Below are 13,742 nucleotides of genomic sequence, written 5' to 3'. Positions count from 1 at the left end.
TCCCATCTACCTGCACTCAGACCATAACCCTCCATTCCTTTCCCATCCATATACCTATCCAATTCATTTTTAAATGATAAAATCGAACCTGCCTCCACCACTTCCACTGGAAGCTCATTTTCAGTTTGTGGAATACACTGGTGTCATGAGTGGAGGAGATAAATTTGTGGAATACTTACGGGTAGGCTGTATGACATTCTTTGGAGCGCAAAAAGGTTAGGGGGACTTGATGGATGGAGGGTGATGAGTGGGAAACGCTTTTCCCACTGAGATATCAAACAGATAATCTGTGAGAATTAAGGGACTGTAGTTGGAACTTCTTTTCAGAAGTCGGCTTCCAGTGAATATCATATAAAATAAATAGATGGATAGAAGCAGAAAGATGCCAATATGGGACTAGGGGAGATTATGTGTTCGGCCCAGGGTCGAGTCTGCTCCGCCATTTGATCATGGTTGATCTATTTTTCCTTCTCAAACCCATTCTCCTGCCTTCTTCGCATAACCTTTGACATTGTTACTATTCAGGGACCTATCACTTTAAAAATACCCTGAAACCTGGCCTCCACAACTGTCCTTGGCAATAAATTCCACAGGTTCACCGCCCACTAACTAAAGAAATTCCTCCTCGTCTCCTTTACTAAAAGATGCCCTTTTATTCTGAGGCCACGCCCTATGGTCCTAGACTCTCCCTCCAATGGAAACATCCTCTCTGCATGCACTCCAGGCCACTTTCCATGTTATGTCTGAAGGTTAATTTTCAAACATTATATTTGAACATTAACCTTGTATGTTTGAACAACTGTGTATGTTTGAAGGCTGACATAAATGCTGGAGAAACTCAGCGGGTGCAGCAGCATCTATGGAGCGAAGGAAAAGGGCAACGTGTCGGGCCGAAACCCTTCTTCAGACCCTTCTTCATGTTTGAAGGCTAATTGGTCTCAGTAGAATTCCCCGTGAATTTGTGGGGAGTGGATGAGAAAGTGGGGTAAGATAGAATTGGCATGAATGGGTGATCACAAGTCGGTGTGGGCTTGATGGGATGAAGGGCTTGTTTCCATGCTGTATCTTTCACTCAAAATCCTAGTTTCAGTCTTCCTTAGTGCAGTTAACAAGAACCAGGTTGTTAATTCAGCTTTCAAGTCCCACTCTCCTTCAGAGCTCGGGACACTCCCTGAGTGGATAGATATATCTGATCTCCCGGTAAGTGTAGAAGCACTAGATAGTCACTAATTCCCATGCTGTGTTTGTATCTGGCACATTACAAAGTTAACAGAAGAATGATAAGGAGGCACAGAGCAGTTTTAGCAGCTCAGACCATCAGAAAGAGCAGATAGACACAAAATGCTGGAGTTACTCAGCGGGACAGGCAGCATCTTTGGAGAGGTGACGTTTTGGATTGAGACTGAAGTCTAAAGAAGGGTCCCGACCCGAAACGCCATCCATTCCTTCTCTCCAGAGATTCTGCCTGTCCCGCTGAGTTACTCCAGCTTTTTGTGCCTGTCTTCGATTTAAACCAGCATCTGCAATTCTTCCCTAGACAATGAGAAAGAGCAGGCTGGGCGGGCATCTGGAACAGTTCATCTGGAAGAGACAGTTCCGTCTACACGATGAGCTATGTAGGAATTTAATTCAAATACAAAAACCCTTGCACTAAGCTGAGTTGAGGCGTCAATCTCTATCCCCCTGCCACTTCACCAGAGGAAGAGCATCACCAAAAAGCCTTTCTCAGTCTGTTGTCAGCGACTCAAACCTTTGATGCTCCTGTGAGCAACAATATCAAGGAACAGCATCTCATATTTTGCTTGGGCTGCTTACAACCTAGCATTAGAAATCTTGATTTCTCTAATTTCAACTAACCCTAGGGACTCTCTATGTCCCTCCCCCACCCTATTCATCCTAATAGTTTCTCCATGATCATGCTTAGTTTCACTGTTTGTATCTAGTCTTTATCTACTTTTCCACAGTCAACAATGGACCATTGTGGACTCCAGCTCTCCTTGATCACTTTGCACCCTTTGATTTGTTATCTGATATTTCTGATTGTCTAGGGAAGAATTGCAGATGCTAGTTTAAATCGAAGACTGCCACAGAAGGTAGTTGAGACCACAGTTCATTGGCTATATTTAAGAGGGAGTTAGATGTGGCCCTTGTGGCTAAAGGGATCAGGGGGTATGGAGTGAAGGCAGGTACAGGATACTGAGTTGGATGATCAGCCATGATCATATTGAATGGCGGTGCAGGCTCGAAGGGCCGAATGGCCTACTCCTGCACCTATTTTCAAACCTTTCATTCATTTGTTCTTTGTACCGTTTCATGCCTGTAGTTTCTCTCTCCCCTCACTCTCAGTCTGAAGGTGAAAAGTCCTGACCCAAAACGTCCCCTGTTCCTTTTCTCGAGAGATGCTGCCTGACCCATTGAGTTGAGTTACCCCAGCATTTCATGTCTACCTTCGGAAAGATTTCTGCCTGACTGACCTTACTGCAGAGATTACAATGTGGGCTGTGTTCCAAACAGGACCTAGGGCAGGCTAAGGCCAGGGAAGATGGTGGGACTGATTGCAACTTTGCTTCTCGGTTCTTTACAGCGCTAATATTCATATCAATTTTGTCATGGATCGAGTCACTCAGCGACTATCTCCTGTCTACATCTGTGGCTGTTGTGGTAAATAGAGTGGTGAGAAGCGGGAACCAGGTTCAGTGTTTAAAAGATCACATCCTGTGTATGTTTTTGGTATTTATGGTCACTGCGTTCGGCTAATCAACCATCAGTCAGCTGCCTGTCCTCCTCTGAACACAGTCCCCTGCTCGTCCAAACCAGCCAGAAGTGAAGCTGAGGTCAGTTCACACACACAAGGCACCAGCTCTCCTTTCAACTGAGCACCGGACACCCTGCTGCAATTATGGTACGTACATCAAATTTAATTGTCAGTGTTGATTTAAATTGAATTGCTTGGGAATTATAGAATGTGATTACTTTTCCATTTGCATTCTTGGCATGCTCCAGCTTTTTCGTAGAGCTTTTCCAGAGAGATTGGCTGAGACCTTGATAGAGTGGATGTTTCCACTAGTGGGAGAGTCTAGGACCAGAGGGCACTGCCTCAGAATAAAAGGACATATCTTTAGAAAGGGAGGAATTTCTGCATTCAGAGGGTGGTGAATCTGTGGAATCTTTTGCCAGAGACAGTGGAGGCCAAGTCATTGGGTATTTTTAAAGTGGCGATTGATAGATTCTTGATTAGTAAGGGTGTCAGGGGTTATGGGAATAAGACAGGAGAATAAGGTTGAAGGAAAGATAGATCAGTCTTGATTGAATGGCGGGGTAGGCTCAATGGGCCGACTGGCCTATTCTGCTCTTATGACGAACTTTAGCTTTTTAAGGCAGTTTTCACAAGGTCCCCTTTCAGCCAAGGGAGGCTGTTTAAAGCACGGGCCATGTAGACAGTGCAATACACATCAGGAGCCCATAGAGAGCAACATGAGAAAGATCACATCATGCTTGTGATTGAGAGATGAAATATCGGCTGGTACACAAGCAAGAGTCACAGGGAGAACATGCAAACTCCCCACAGACAGCTACCAGCTGCTGCACTCTATCAGCTGCTGCACTGTGCTGCCACCACATCCTTCGTACTCTGCTTCTGGGTGTCCTGGTCTCTAATCCATAACCCCCCAAGTCCTTTCCCTTGCTGTTCCAGGTGTACTAGGCTGCAAAGGGTGAACCTCCCTGCCATCATTGAACTCCTGGCAGGCTTGAGCTGTCCATTTCACAGGAGATATTCAAGTCTTCATCAATGCAAATGGAAGGTCACAATGACCACGTCTCCCACAGAATGATGATGTGGTTTCCAAACTTATCACCACAACCCCAACTTGCATTTCGCACCAATGTCTTGCACCAATGTTGCCATTGAGCCTGGTCATGGATGGAGGAAGTTTGATTTGCAAGGGAAAAAAGGAGGATTTGTTCCTCGACAGCATTCCCCGCATCCCTTTCAGAATATCTCATCATGTTTCACAGTCATCTAAATATTTGAGAAGGGTATTCACTGGGAATTTGTCAGAATAAGAAAGCCTAGCTGAGATATACAAACTATCGTTGGACACAAATGAGGTGCCGGATGTCTGGAGGGTGGCTAATGTTGTGCCTCTATTTAAGAAGAACTGCAATGAAAAACCTGGAACCATAGTCCTGTGAGCCGTACATCTGTGGTAGGTGTGTTACAGTAGAAGAATCTGAGGGATAAAACAAACAGGGCAGACATAGAAGGGAATTTTAACTTCGCCAATATAGACTGAGACTGTCATAGTGCCAAGGGCTTAAATGGGGTAGAAATTTTCAAATGTGTTCATGAAAGTTTCCTCAGGCAATTTGTAGAGGGCGTTACAAGGGAGAGGGGCAAGGTTTGGTCTACTCTTAGGAAATTGGGAAAAGCAAATGACTGAAATATCAATGGGCGAGCCTTTTGGGTCCAGCGACCACTGTTCTATTAGCTTTAAAATAGTTATGGAAATAGACAGGGCTTGGCCCATGTTGAAATTCTGAATTGGTAAAGACCAATTTTTATGGTATTAGACAACAACTTCCTAAATTTGATTGGAGTAGGTTGTTTGGGGGCAAAGGGACTTCCAGAAAGTGGGATACTTTTATAAGTGTGATGGCAAGATTTCAAGGCATGCAAGTTCCTGTTAGAGTGAAAGGCAAGGCAGGTGTGAGTCAGGAAGTTTGGATGATGAGTGGCTCTCATTAAAAAAGAGAAGGCATGGGACAGGGATAGGCAGCTGGCATTAAGTATATCCTTAGAGGAGTTTTAGCAACTGAGGAACATTCGTAAGAAGGAAATCGTGTGGGCAGAAAGGGAACAGGAGATAGCTCTGGCAGATAATAGAGGAAATTCCTGAGATGTTGTGTACATTAAGGTCAAGGTGGTTATTAGTGAGAAAGCAGGACCCCACAGAAACCCAAGTGGCTCTATGGAGCCGCAGGAGATGGACAAGGTCCTCAATGAGTATGTATCTTCTTTTTATTTATCTTCTTTTCTTCCTCTGCAAAAAGGCATGAAGACTAGGGAACCTGAGGCAGTTAACGGAGATGTCTTGAGGACACTCGAGGAGGTGCTGGATGTCCTAAGGCATGTGAAGGTAGATTAATATCCTGGACCTGATCAGATATTTCCAAGGACACTGTGGGAAGCTAGAGAAGAAATAACAAGGCCTCTGGCTGTGATATATGAATCATCATTCAACGTGGGTGAGGTGCAGATGTTGACTATGTGGACCTCTGCAAGGTCTTTGATGAGATTCCAACAGGAGGTTGGCTAATGTTATATCTCTGTTTAAGAAGGACCACATTGAAAAAACCTAGGAATTATAGATCAGTGAGCCTAATATCTATGGTAGTTAAGTTATTAGGGAGGATTCTGTAGAATACCTGGACAGACAAGGGTTGATTAGGGATGGTTAGTATGGTTTTGTTTGTGGAAGATTAGGTCCTACGAATTTGATTGAGTTTTTTGAAGAAGTAACCAATTTGATGTGGGCAATGCTGCAGATGTTGACTATGTGGACTTCTGCAAGGTCTTTGATAAGATTCCACGTGGTATGCTGCTCTGGAAGTTTAGATCACATGGGATCCCGGGAGAGGTAGCTGACTGGATTCATGGAGGGAAGCAGAGGGTCATGGTCGAAGGTTGTTTTGGACTGGAGGCCTGTGACTAATGATGCTGCTCAGGGATCACGTCTGGGCCCATTACTGTTTGTGATATATATCAATGATTTGGTTGGGAATGTACATGGCATGATTAGTAAGTTTGCAGATGAGACTAAAGTAGATGGTACAGTGGACGATGAACATGGTTATTGAGAATTACGGCAGGACCTTGATCAACTGCGCAATTGGGCTGAGGAATGGCATTGGAGTTAATATGCATACTGTAAGTATGAAGTGTTACACATTGGATAGTCAAACCAGGGCAGGACTTTCTTCCGTTAATATCTGTTATGACCAAGTGCCCTTAATACATGGTGTGTCCATTTCAGAAGCTCATCATCTGCCTTGCATTGCTCCTGACATCCCTCACAAACGTTGAATCAGCGGTCGTAATCTACAGGAAAGATTCAGGTAGGTTGTTCTCGGGCTATAAACTTCAATTAATTCTGAGGTCTGCGAGAGGACTTCAACCCTCAATCAGAGCAAAGACCCCAAGTTTCTAACTCAATGGTACTTTAATGTCACCTACTAAATGGTAACATAATGAGTTCAGCAGCAAGAAATGAAACATACTATATCCAAGAGCAAAGTTACTCAAATTCTCAACTGTGGATGCAATACAAGCATAAATTTTCAATGACACAACATGCCTTTAATCATGGAACAAAAACGAATTTTAAAGATGAAAGGGCTTGTAGCTCACAGTGCTTTCAAAACTCAATACATTGTGCTACAGTATAATGTAATCAGAGAGTACTATGAGGTGCGTCATAATTGGATAGAGAAAACCATTTTTCACACAGAGAGTGATGAATCTCTGGAACTCTCTGCCACAGAAGGTAGTTGAGGCCAGTTCATTGGCTATATTTAAGAGGGAGTTAGATGTGGCGTTTGTGGCTAAAGGGATCAGGGGGTATAGAGAGAAGGCAGATACAGGATAATGAGTTGGATGATCAGCCATGATCATATTGAATGGCGGTGCAGGCTCGAATTAGCCGACTCCTGCACCTATTTTCTATGTTTCTATGTTTCTACATGTCTAACCATCAGATGATTTGAATCCACTTGGATGAAGTCCACTAGCTTTCCAAATTCTTGAAGCCTTATTTTCTTGCTCTAGGTAGATGCAAGGACGTGATTGATAGAACAATGCACAAGATTGGATCAAAGTGGAGAAACTCTAACTGCCAGCTCTGTAAATGCTTCCATACTGTTGTGGCCTGTTGGGATAGGTTGGTACCATTCTTGCTAGCACCACCACTCATTTGTTGGACCTCAAAGTCATCATTACTTTGGATGTCTGAACCTTAAAATGTGAACACGAAGCACAAAGGTAGAGCAGATGTATGAGCACAAAGCAGATGGTTCTAATGTCTTGTTTCTGTTTTTATTTATTTATTTATTTATTTATTATTATTATTATTATTTTTAATTATATGTATGACTGCAGGGAAACAAAATTTCGTTCAGACCGAAAGGTCTGAATGACAATAAACGAATCTAATCTAATCTAATCTAATCTAATCTAATCTAATCTGTTCTATAACTCTGCGTAATTCTGTTTGTACTCCTACACAGCTTTGACCTTACACCATCCATTTTGCCCATATTGAAGTACAGAATCCTGGTCTTATTCACATATAGTTACAGGGCAGCACAGTGTTACAGTTAGTATAGCTACTACCTCACGCCAACGCAGACCCAGGTTCAAGCCTGACCTCCGGTGCTGTCAATGTGTGGTTTGCGCATCCGGCCTGTGACGGCGTGGGTTTTCTCCGGGTGCTCCGGTTTCATCGCACATCCCAAAGATGTACAGGTCTGTAGGTTAATTAGCCATTGTAAATTTTCCTTAATGTGTAGGGAGTAGATGAAAAAGTGGGATAACATAGATTTAGTTTAAACGGGTGATTGCTGTTTGGCTTGGACTCAGTGGACTGAAGGGCCTATTCCCATGCTCTATCTTCGAAATAATTAATATAGTAGAGGAATTCAAGTAAAGAAAAAATGGGTAGTTTGGTGACTGGATGGTGTTGAACGAATGTGGTTTTACTCATTTGTATGACCCAGACATTCACTATGATGGGTTTATCTGTGGCATATCAAACTGGGTTGATCCTTGCAACAGATGATTCAGGGCGGATAAACATGCAAAGACCTATTGAACAGTGAAGACTAGGTACCTCGATAGCCATGTCACATCACCAGAAATGCCAACACACAGGTTGTCTGGCATTGTTGAACACCAGAATTGTCAGTATCAGAGGAAGAATACACTCGGCGGACAGTGAGGAACTGAAGGGATGTGATAACCAGATTAGACAGAGAGGATGAGGTGGAACAATGGCTTTCAAAGTGGTGGAGCAGAACTGATGAGCCTGTGACATACTCCTCTTTCCATCACCATTCTAAAGCCGCAAATACCTCAGCCCACTCTGTGATGTGTGTGCAATAAAATATAGAGGTTCAGGTAATGGAGAGAATTGGCAACACAGTCTTCAAAATCCAGAACCGTGCTTGTTTAAACCCAAAATACCGCAGTTGCTGGAAATCTGAAATAAATACAGAGATTGCTGGAAAAACTCAGCAACTCAGGCAACATCTGTGAAGAGAGAAAATATGTTAACTTTTTTCAAGTGGATGACCATCCACCACTCATGCCATCTGCTATGCTGAGTATTTCCTGCATTTGCTACACTTTATTCCATACATCATTAACTCTTAAGGACTGCGGCATATTAAACGTCCATGCTGGTTATGATTAGCATTACTTTTACCGGTCTCTGTTACAGCTATTCCGTGCCCAGCAATTACCCAACTGATTGCGTGGCCAGTTTTGAGCGCCAAGGCTGTCGGTATCGAATCCACAAGAGAGACAACCCTTCTGTTGAATGCCCAGTGTGGCCAGTTGGATGGAAATATAGTAACATTGCAATGTAGAAATTTGTCGCTTGGATTAGTCGAAGTGGTGAACGATGTGTCATTTTCTTCAAACAATAAGCATATTCAATAAAGATCATATCTCAGTGTGTGTCACCTTCCTGCTCATTTGGTTCCTGAGAGTCTTGGTCTCTCAGGTTATTGAGGTATTGATGTATTGTGCGGCAATAACTCGGTCGGTCAGGCAGTATCTCTGCAGTACGGTTTCAAATCAGGCACTACTTCAGACTGAATTTGGTGAGGGGTGGGGTCGGGGATAACCAGAGCGGATGGGACATGATAAATAACAGAAGGTAGAAGCGGGGTTCATAGACGGGGAGCAGTGAGCAGTCTCACAGAACTCCCATCGGAGTGAGGAGGAAAACATTTTCAAAGTATGGAATGTATCAGATGCCATCTCAGACGGAGAGCAGTGAGAGAAGGTCTCACAATGGCATTAGAAGACAAACAGGACGGGTCCGTGCATAGAAAAGGTTTAGAGGGACATGGGCCAAATGCAGGCAGGTGAGTCTAGCGTAGATGGGGCATCTTGGTTGGCGTGGACGAGCTGGGCTAAGCGCAAGTTTCGGTGCCGCTTGACTCTATGACTCCAGGGTGATAAGCTGGCTGTGGAGGCCAGTGGGGTGGAAGGTAGGACCTGGGGGACGCCACCTCTCTTCTGCATAGACAGAACATAGGCAGCCGAAGGAACCGGTTCTCGAGTGCGGAGAATACAGTCTGCAGGCGGTGCCAGCGTAATAACAGAGGTTGTCAACTCCGAGGAGAAGCGGAAATCATGGTATGTACGGATCAGCTTTGATTATCTGACTGTTGCTGTGTGTTCAATAAACAACCCGGTGCAGCTTTGAGTCGCTGCACAGCCGCCTTCCGAGGTGACAGTGTCAGGGACATATTTCAGTGTCTAGTTACATGACTACATCGCTCATCAAGCGCTCGCCCTCTCTCTCACCCTCCATCTCTCCGCAGTAATTCCTACTCTGCATCGCCCTGCTGTTCTCGCTGCTCAGCTACCGGAATCCGCCTGCCTCAAGCAGCAACAGGACGCAAGCGGTAATCTATCGATGTGAATCTCACTCTCATGTCCGGCCGGCAGCGGGGACTGTGCAGGACGTCATACTCATGGCGCTAAGCTAAAGCTGGTCGCCCTGGGATCCTCGCCTGGTCCTCGGTCGGGTTGGAGTCTGAGGGTAGTGGAGGTTGATGTCCCGCCCAACACATATGAAGAAAGACTGGATAGACTCGGCTTGTACTCGCTAGTATTTAGAAGATTGAGAGGGGATCTTATAGAAACTTACAAAATTCTTAATGGGTTGGACAGGCTAGATGCAGGAAGATTGTTCCCGATGTTGGGGAAGTCCAGAACAAGGGGTCACAGTTTAAGGATAAGGGGGAAATCTTTTAGGACCGAGATAAAAACATTTTTCACACAGTGAGTGGTGAATCTCTGGAATTCTCTGCCACAGAAGGCAGTTGAGGCCAGTTCATTGGCTATATTTAAGAGGGAGTTAGATGTGGCCCTTGTGGCTAAAGGGATCAGCGGGTATGGAGAGAAGGCAAGTACAGGATACTGAGTTGGATGATCAGCCATGATCATATTGAATGGCGGTGCGGGCTCGAAGGGCCGAATGGCCTTCACCTGCACCTATTGTCTAGTGTCTATAATCCTTAACTGAGGGTGCGTTCTGATGCCGCACTTCAGCGGTGGCACTAAACATTGCCCACGGGTGGATTGCTCAGAATGATTTGGAGCTGCCCCTGATCCATGATCAATATTTGTCTCTCAACTGGTGTTGATAGAACAGGCTAATCACTGGGCTGTGTGGGATCGTGTTGTGTACCCAATGACAGGCCCGCTTCCCTGTAAGAATGGGGCCATATCAAGCGTTGGGTGCGCTTTGCCTGAAAATAGGTTTAGTGCCCCAGGAGTTCCTCCCAAATCAGTGACTGGTCCCGGCACTCACAGCCTGGATGAATATTGGGGAACCCATTGAGTTAGGGGCTCACACAATAACCAGGGGTGACGGCCAAACATACCCAATTATGGAGTGATCTACTGGAAGGGGCTGCTTCTTGCTTTCTGGCTCCACTGCAATCCCACCATCATAATATTTGGGCACCCAGTGCGGAAGGGAGTGGGCAGATCAGAGGATGTCCTGGGTCGGGTTTCTTCAGGGCCAGGCCAACCCGGCCACTAGTTTGGTCGCGGCGCCAGGTGGACGAGCGCTCAACCCAATCCGACTGCCTGCTCGATTTCAGAGGTTACGTTCGCGCCAGGCTGCCCCTGGAAGAAGAACATTCAGTGGCCACTGGCACCATGGAGGAGTTCCGGGACCGTTGGGCGCCGCGGGGGGTTGGGTCTGGTCACTGTAGACGGAACCCGGGTTAAACGGCACCGTGCGGCCAAGTCTGAAGAAGGATCTCGACTCCAAACGTCACCCATTCCTTCTCCCCAGAGATGCTGCCCGTCCCGCTGAGTTACCCCAGACTCTGTTTGTTCTATCCGTGCGGTCAAGTGCCGGGTCCTGGTCAGTATACACTGGGGAAGACCCTGGCTCTTCCCAAAGGTCTGAATGCCTCATTTCCAGGATGCATTGGTATTGAACTAACACCAAGGGACTCCACTCCCTCGGGCCACTTCACTCCCAGACAGGACACTGAGCAGCCGCTCTCTTTATCCTTAACAGCAAAGGGCACATCTTGGCGTCCCCACAAATGCGTCGACTCGGTCGACGGTGCCGTTCATCAACTACCAGAAAGTTGGATGAACTCCAACTGCCAGCACTGCGTGTGTTCGCCCCCGAGGTTGTGAATGCTGTGGACGGTTAAGTAATCCTCCGCCTTCAGAGCTGGGTATCTGACCTCGCCGGCTGAACTGGCAACGCCAGGGCTCGGGTGGGTGACGCCGATCCAAGGGAGTGAGCCGTGTGGGTTGGGATTTGGGCAGAGTAGACGGGATGGACTGGACACCGGCTCTCCCCCATCTTTGTCCCAAACCCGAGACACGGGGAAGCTTGGTCCTGATCTGGTTCTGAGTTGGGGAGGCTTGGCGGAGGGAAGGGGATGGATGGTGAACGGCACACTACAGTCGAAGCAAACCATTGATTTACGCCGCACGGATACGGGCTCTTCAGTTCAGTCCACCGGGTATAAGCCGAACATCAACTACCCCTTTACACGAATCCGACCCGGACCCATTTATTCTTCCTAATATATAGTTTAGTTTGAGAGATATAGCGTGGAGGCAGGCCCTTCGGCCCACCCAGTCCGCGCTGACCAGCGATTACACGTACATGAGTTATTTTCTGCATGCAGTTGCAGTTCACCGTTCACAGTTCACAGTCTGAAGCCAATTTCAATTAACTACAAACCTACACGTCTTTGCAATGTGGTAGGAAACCGGAGCATCGGCGTCAAGCGACTCGGTCACAGGGAGAACGTACAACTCTGTACAGAGAATACCCGTAGTGAGCATCGAACCCAGGTCTCTGGCACTTGCCCCCTGTCCCGGAGGTTGCAGGTGGTTGCCGGAGGTTGCAGGTAGTGGAAGCAGGTAGGGAGACTGACAAAAACCTCCGGGAACCGCACGGAAACCTTGGGTGGGGCGCAAAGTCTCCACAGGTTTCCGTTCAGGTTTCCTAAGTGGGACAGGTGGCAACTCTATTGTTGCGCATATGTGCCGCCCTTGTGTAGACACAATGAACTGCAGGTGCTGGTTTACAACAAAAAAAGGTGCAGGTGGTGGAGTGACGGGAATTGAGACGCAGTTAAGAAGAAATAGGGGTCACATCCGACCAACACCTGATCTGGTGAGGTTTGACATCAACACCACCAACAACCAACACACCTACAGCCACATCGACAACATCAAGTACAACACCAACATCACCACAACACACACAATCTGTAATGTCACCAGATGCCAAGACAAACGAGTTAAAATACGAAGAACACAGAACTGACATAAATACCACATCTACAAGAACCAGAAAGAATATATGGCCACGAGACAGATAATGTGATGCAGATTACAAATAAAGGCAGCGCAAACACTGGATACACAGTATAGAACAAACAGAACTGTCATGTTTTGCAACTGTAATCTTACACTGATTGTTATAAATGTTACACATTTTGTTTAAGAAGGAGAGAATGTTATATTGTTACAATTGAAACTGAGTTGGAACGTGCTAATTAAGTGTATTACGCAGTTAAGTTGAGATCTTTAAAAAAAAATAATCGTTTTTATTTTATGCGTGAAATGTTTAAGGTTTTATGTGCGATGCTCCGGTATTCCCTGGGAAACGTCTTCTCATTTTGCACTGTACAACTGTTGCTTGCAAGATGACAATAAAGGATGATAATAATGCTAATAATGATAATCTAGATCCGTAGAATGGGAAACTTGTAGAACCCTGTATTAGTAAAAGAACTACCATGTAGAGTTCCGGTTCCGTAGTGTCTTTGTCTTGAAGATAGACTCAAGGCAACACAAAATATAACAGCTGATTTAACCAGTCTATTAAAGCATTTCATGATGGCAAGACCATTGGACGGCAGTCAAGTCAAGTCAAGTTTACTCGTCACATACACATACGAGATGTGCAGTGAAATGAAAAGTGGCATGTTGTTAAGGCACGCGGTGTTGCTTTCACACGGCACTGGTCTTCTTGAAGCAAGTGGGCACGTCAGAACGTATGGAGAGATGCAATATGTCGGTGAACAATCATATCATCCTTAAAGACTTAGAGTCATGCAACACCGAAACTGCCGCTACAGGGACCCTTCTTCAGACTGAGCGTGGAGGAGATTGGAAAATATCAGGGACAGGGCAAAGCCTAGCGTGTAGCAGCGGGAATCACATTGGGGGAGCAGTGAGAGAAGGTCTCATGGCATTAAAATATATTTAGACGGGCTCATGGATGGGAAAGGTTGAAAGGGGCATGCACCAAACACATGTAGCGGGGTGTTCAAGAAGGAACTGCCGATGCTGGAAAATCGAAGGTACACAAAAATGCTGGAGAAACTCAGCGGGTGCAGCAGCATCTATGGAGCGAAGGAAATAGGCAACGTTTCAGGCCAAAACCCTTCTTCAGACTGAT

General features: G+C 45.8%; 1 long non-coding RNA gene across 1 annotated transcript; it reads left to right on the top strand.

The window, feature by feature from the left end:
- The first annotated feature begins 1,859 nt into the window (after positions 1-1,859).
- LOC129713231 (uncharacterized) lies at positions 1,860-8,771 on the top strand. Its single transcript, XR_008726198.1, has 4 exons — positions 1,860-2,902; positions 6,036-6,121; positions 6,831-6,938; positions 8,496-8,771. It is a non-coding gene; the product is annotated as an uncharacterized LOC129713231 (long non-coding RNA).
- Positions 8,772-13,742: the final 4,971 nt, after the last annotated feature.

This window comes from Leucoraja erinacea, chromosome 35, assembly GCF_028641065.1.
Source record: "Leucoraja erinacea ecotype New England chromosome 35, Leri_hhj_1, whole genome shotgun sequence".
NCBI classification, from domain to species: Eukaryota; Metazoa; Chordata; class Chondrichthyes; order Rajiformes; family Rajidae; genus Leucoraja; species Leucoraja erinaceus.
This window is presented reverse-complemented; position numbering and strand designations above follow the sequence as displayed.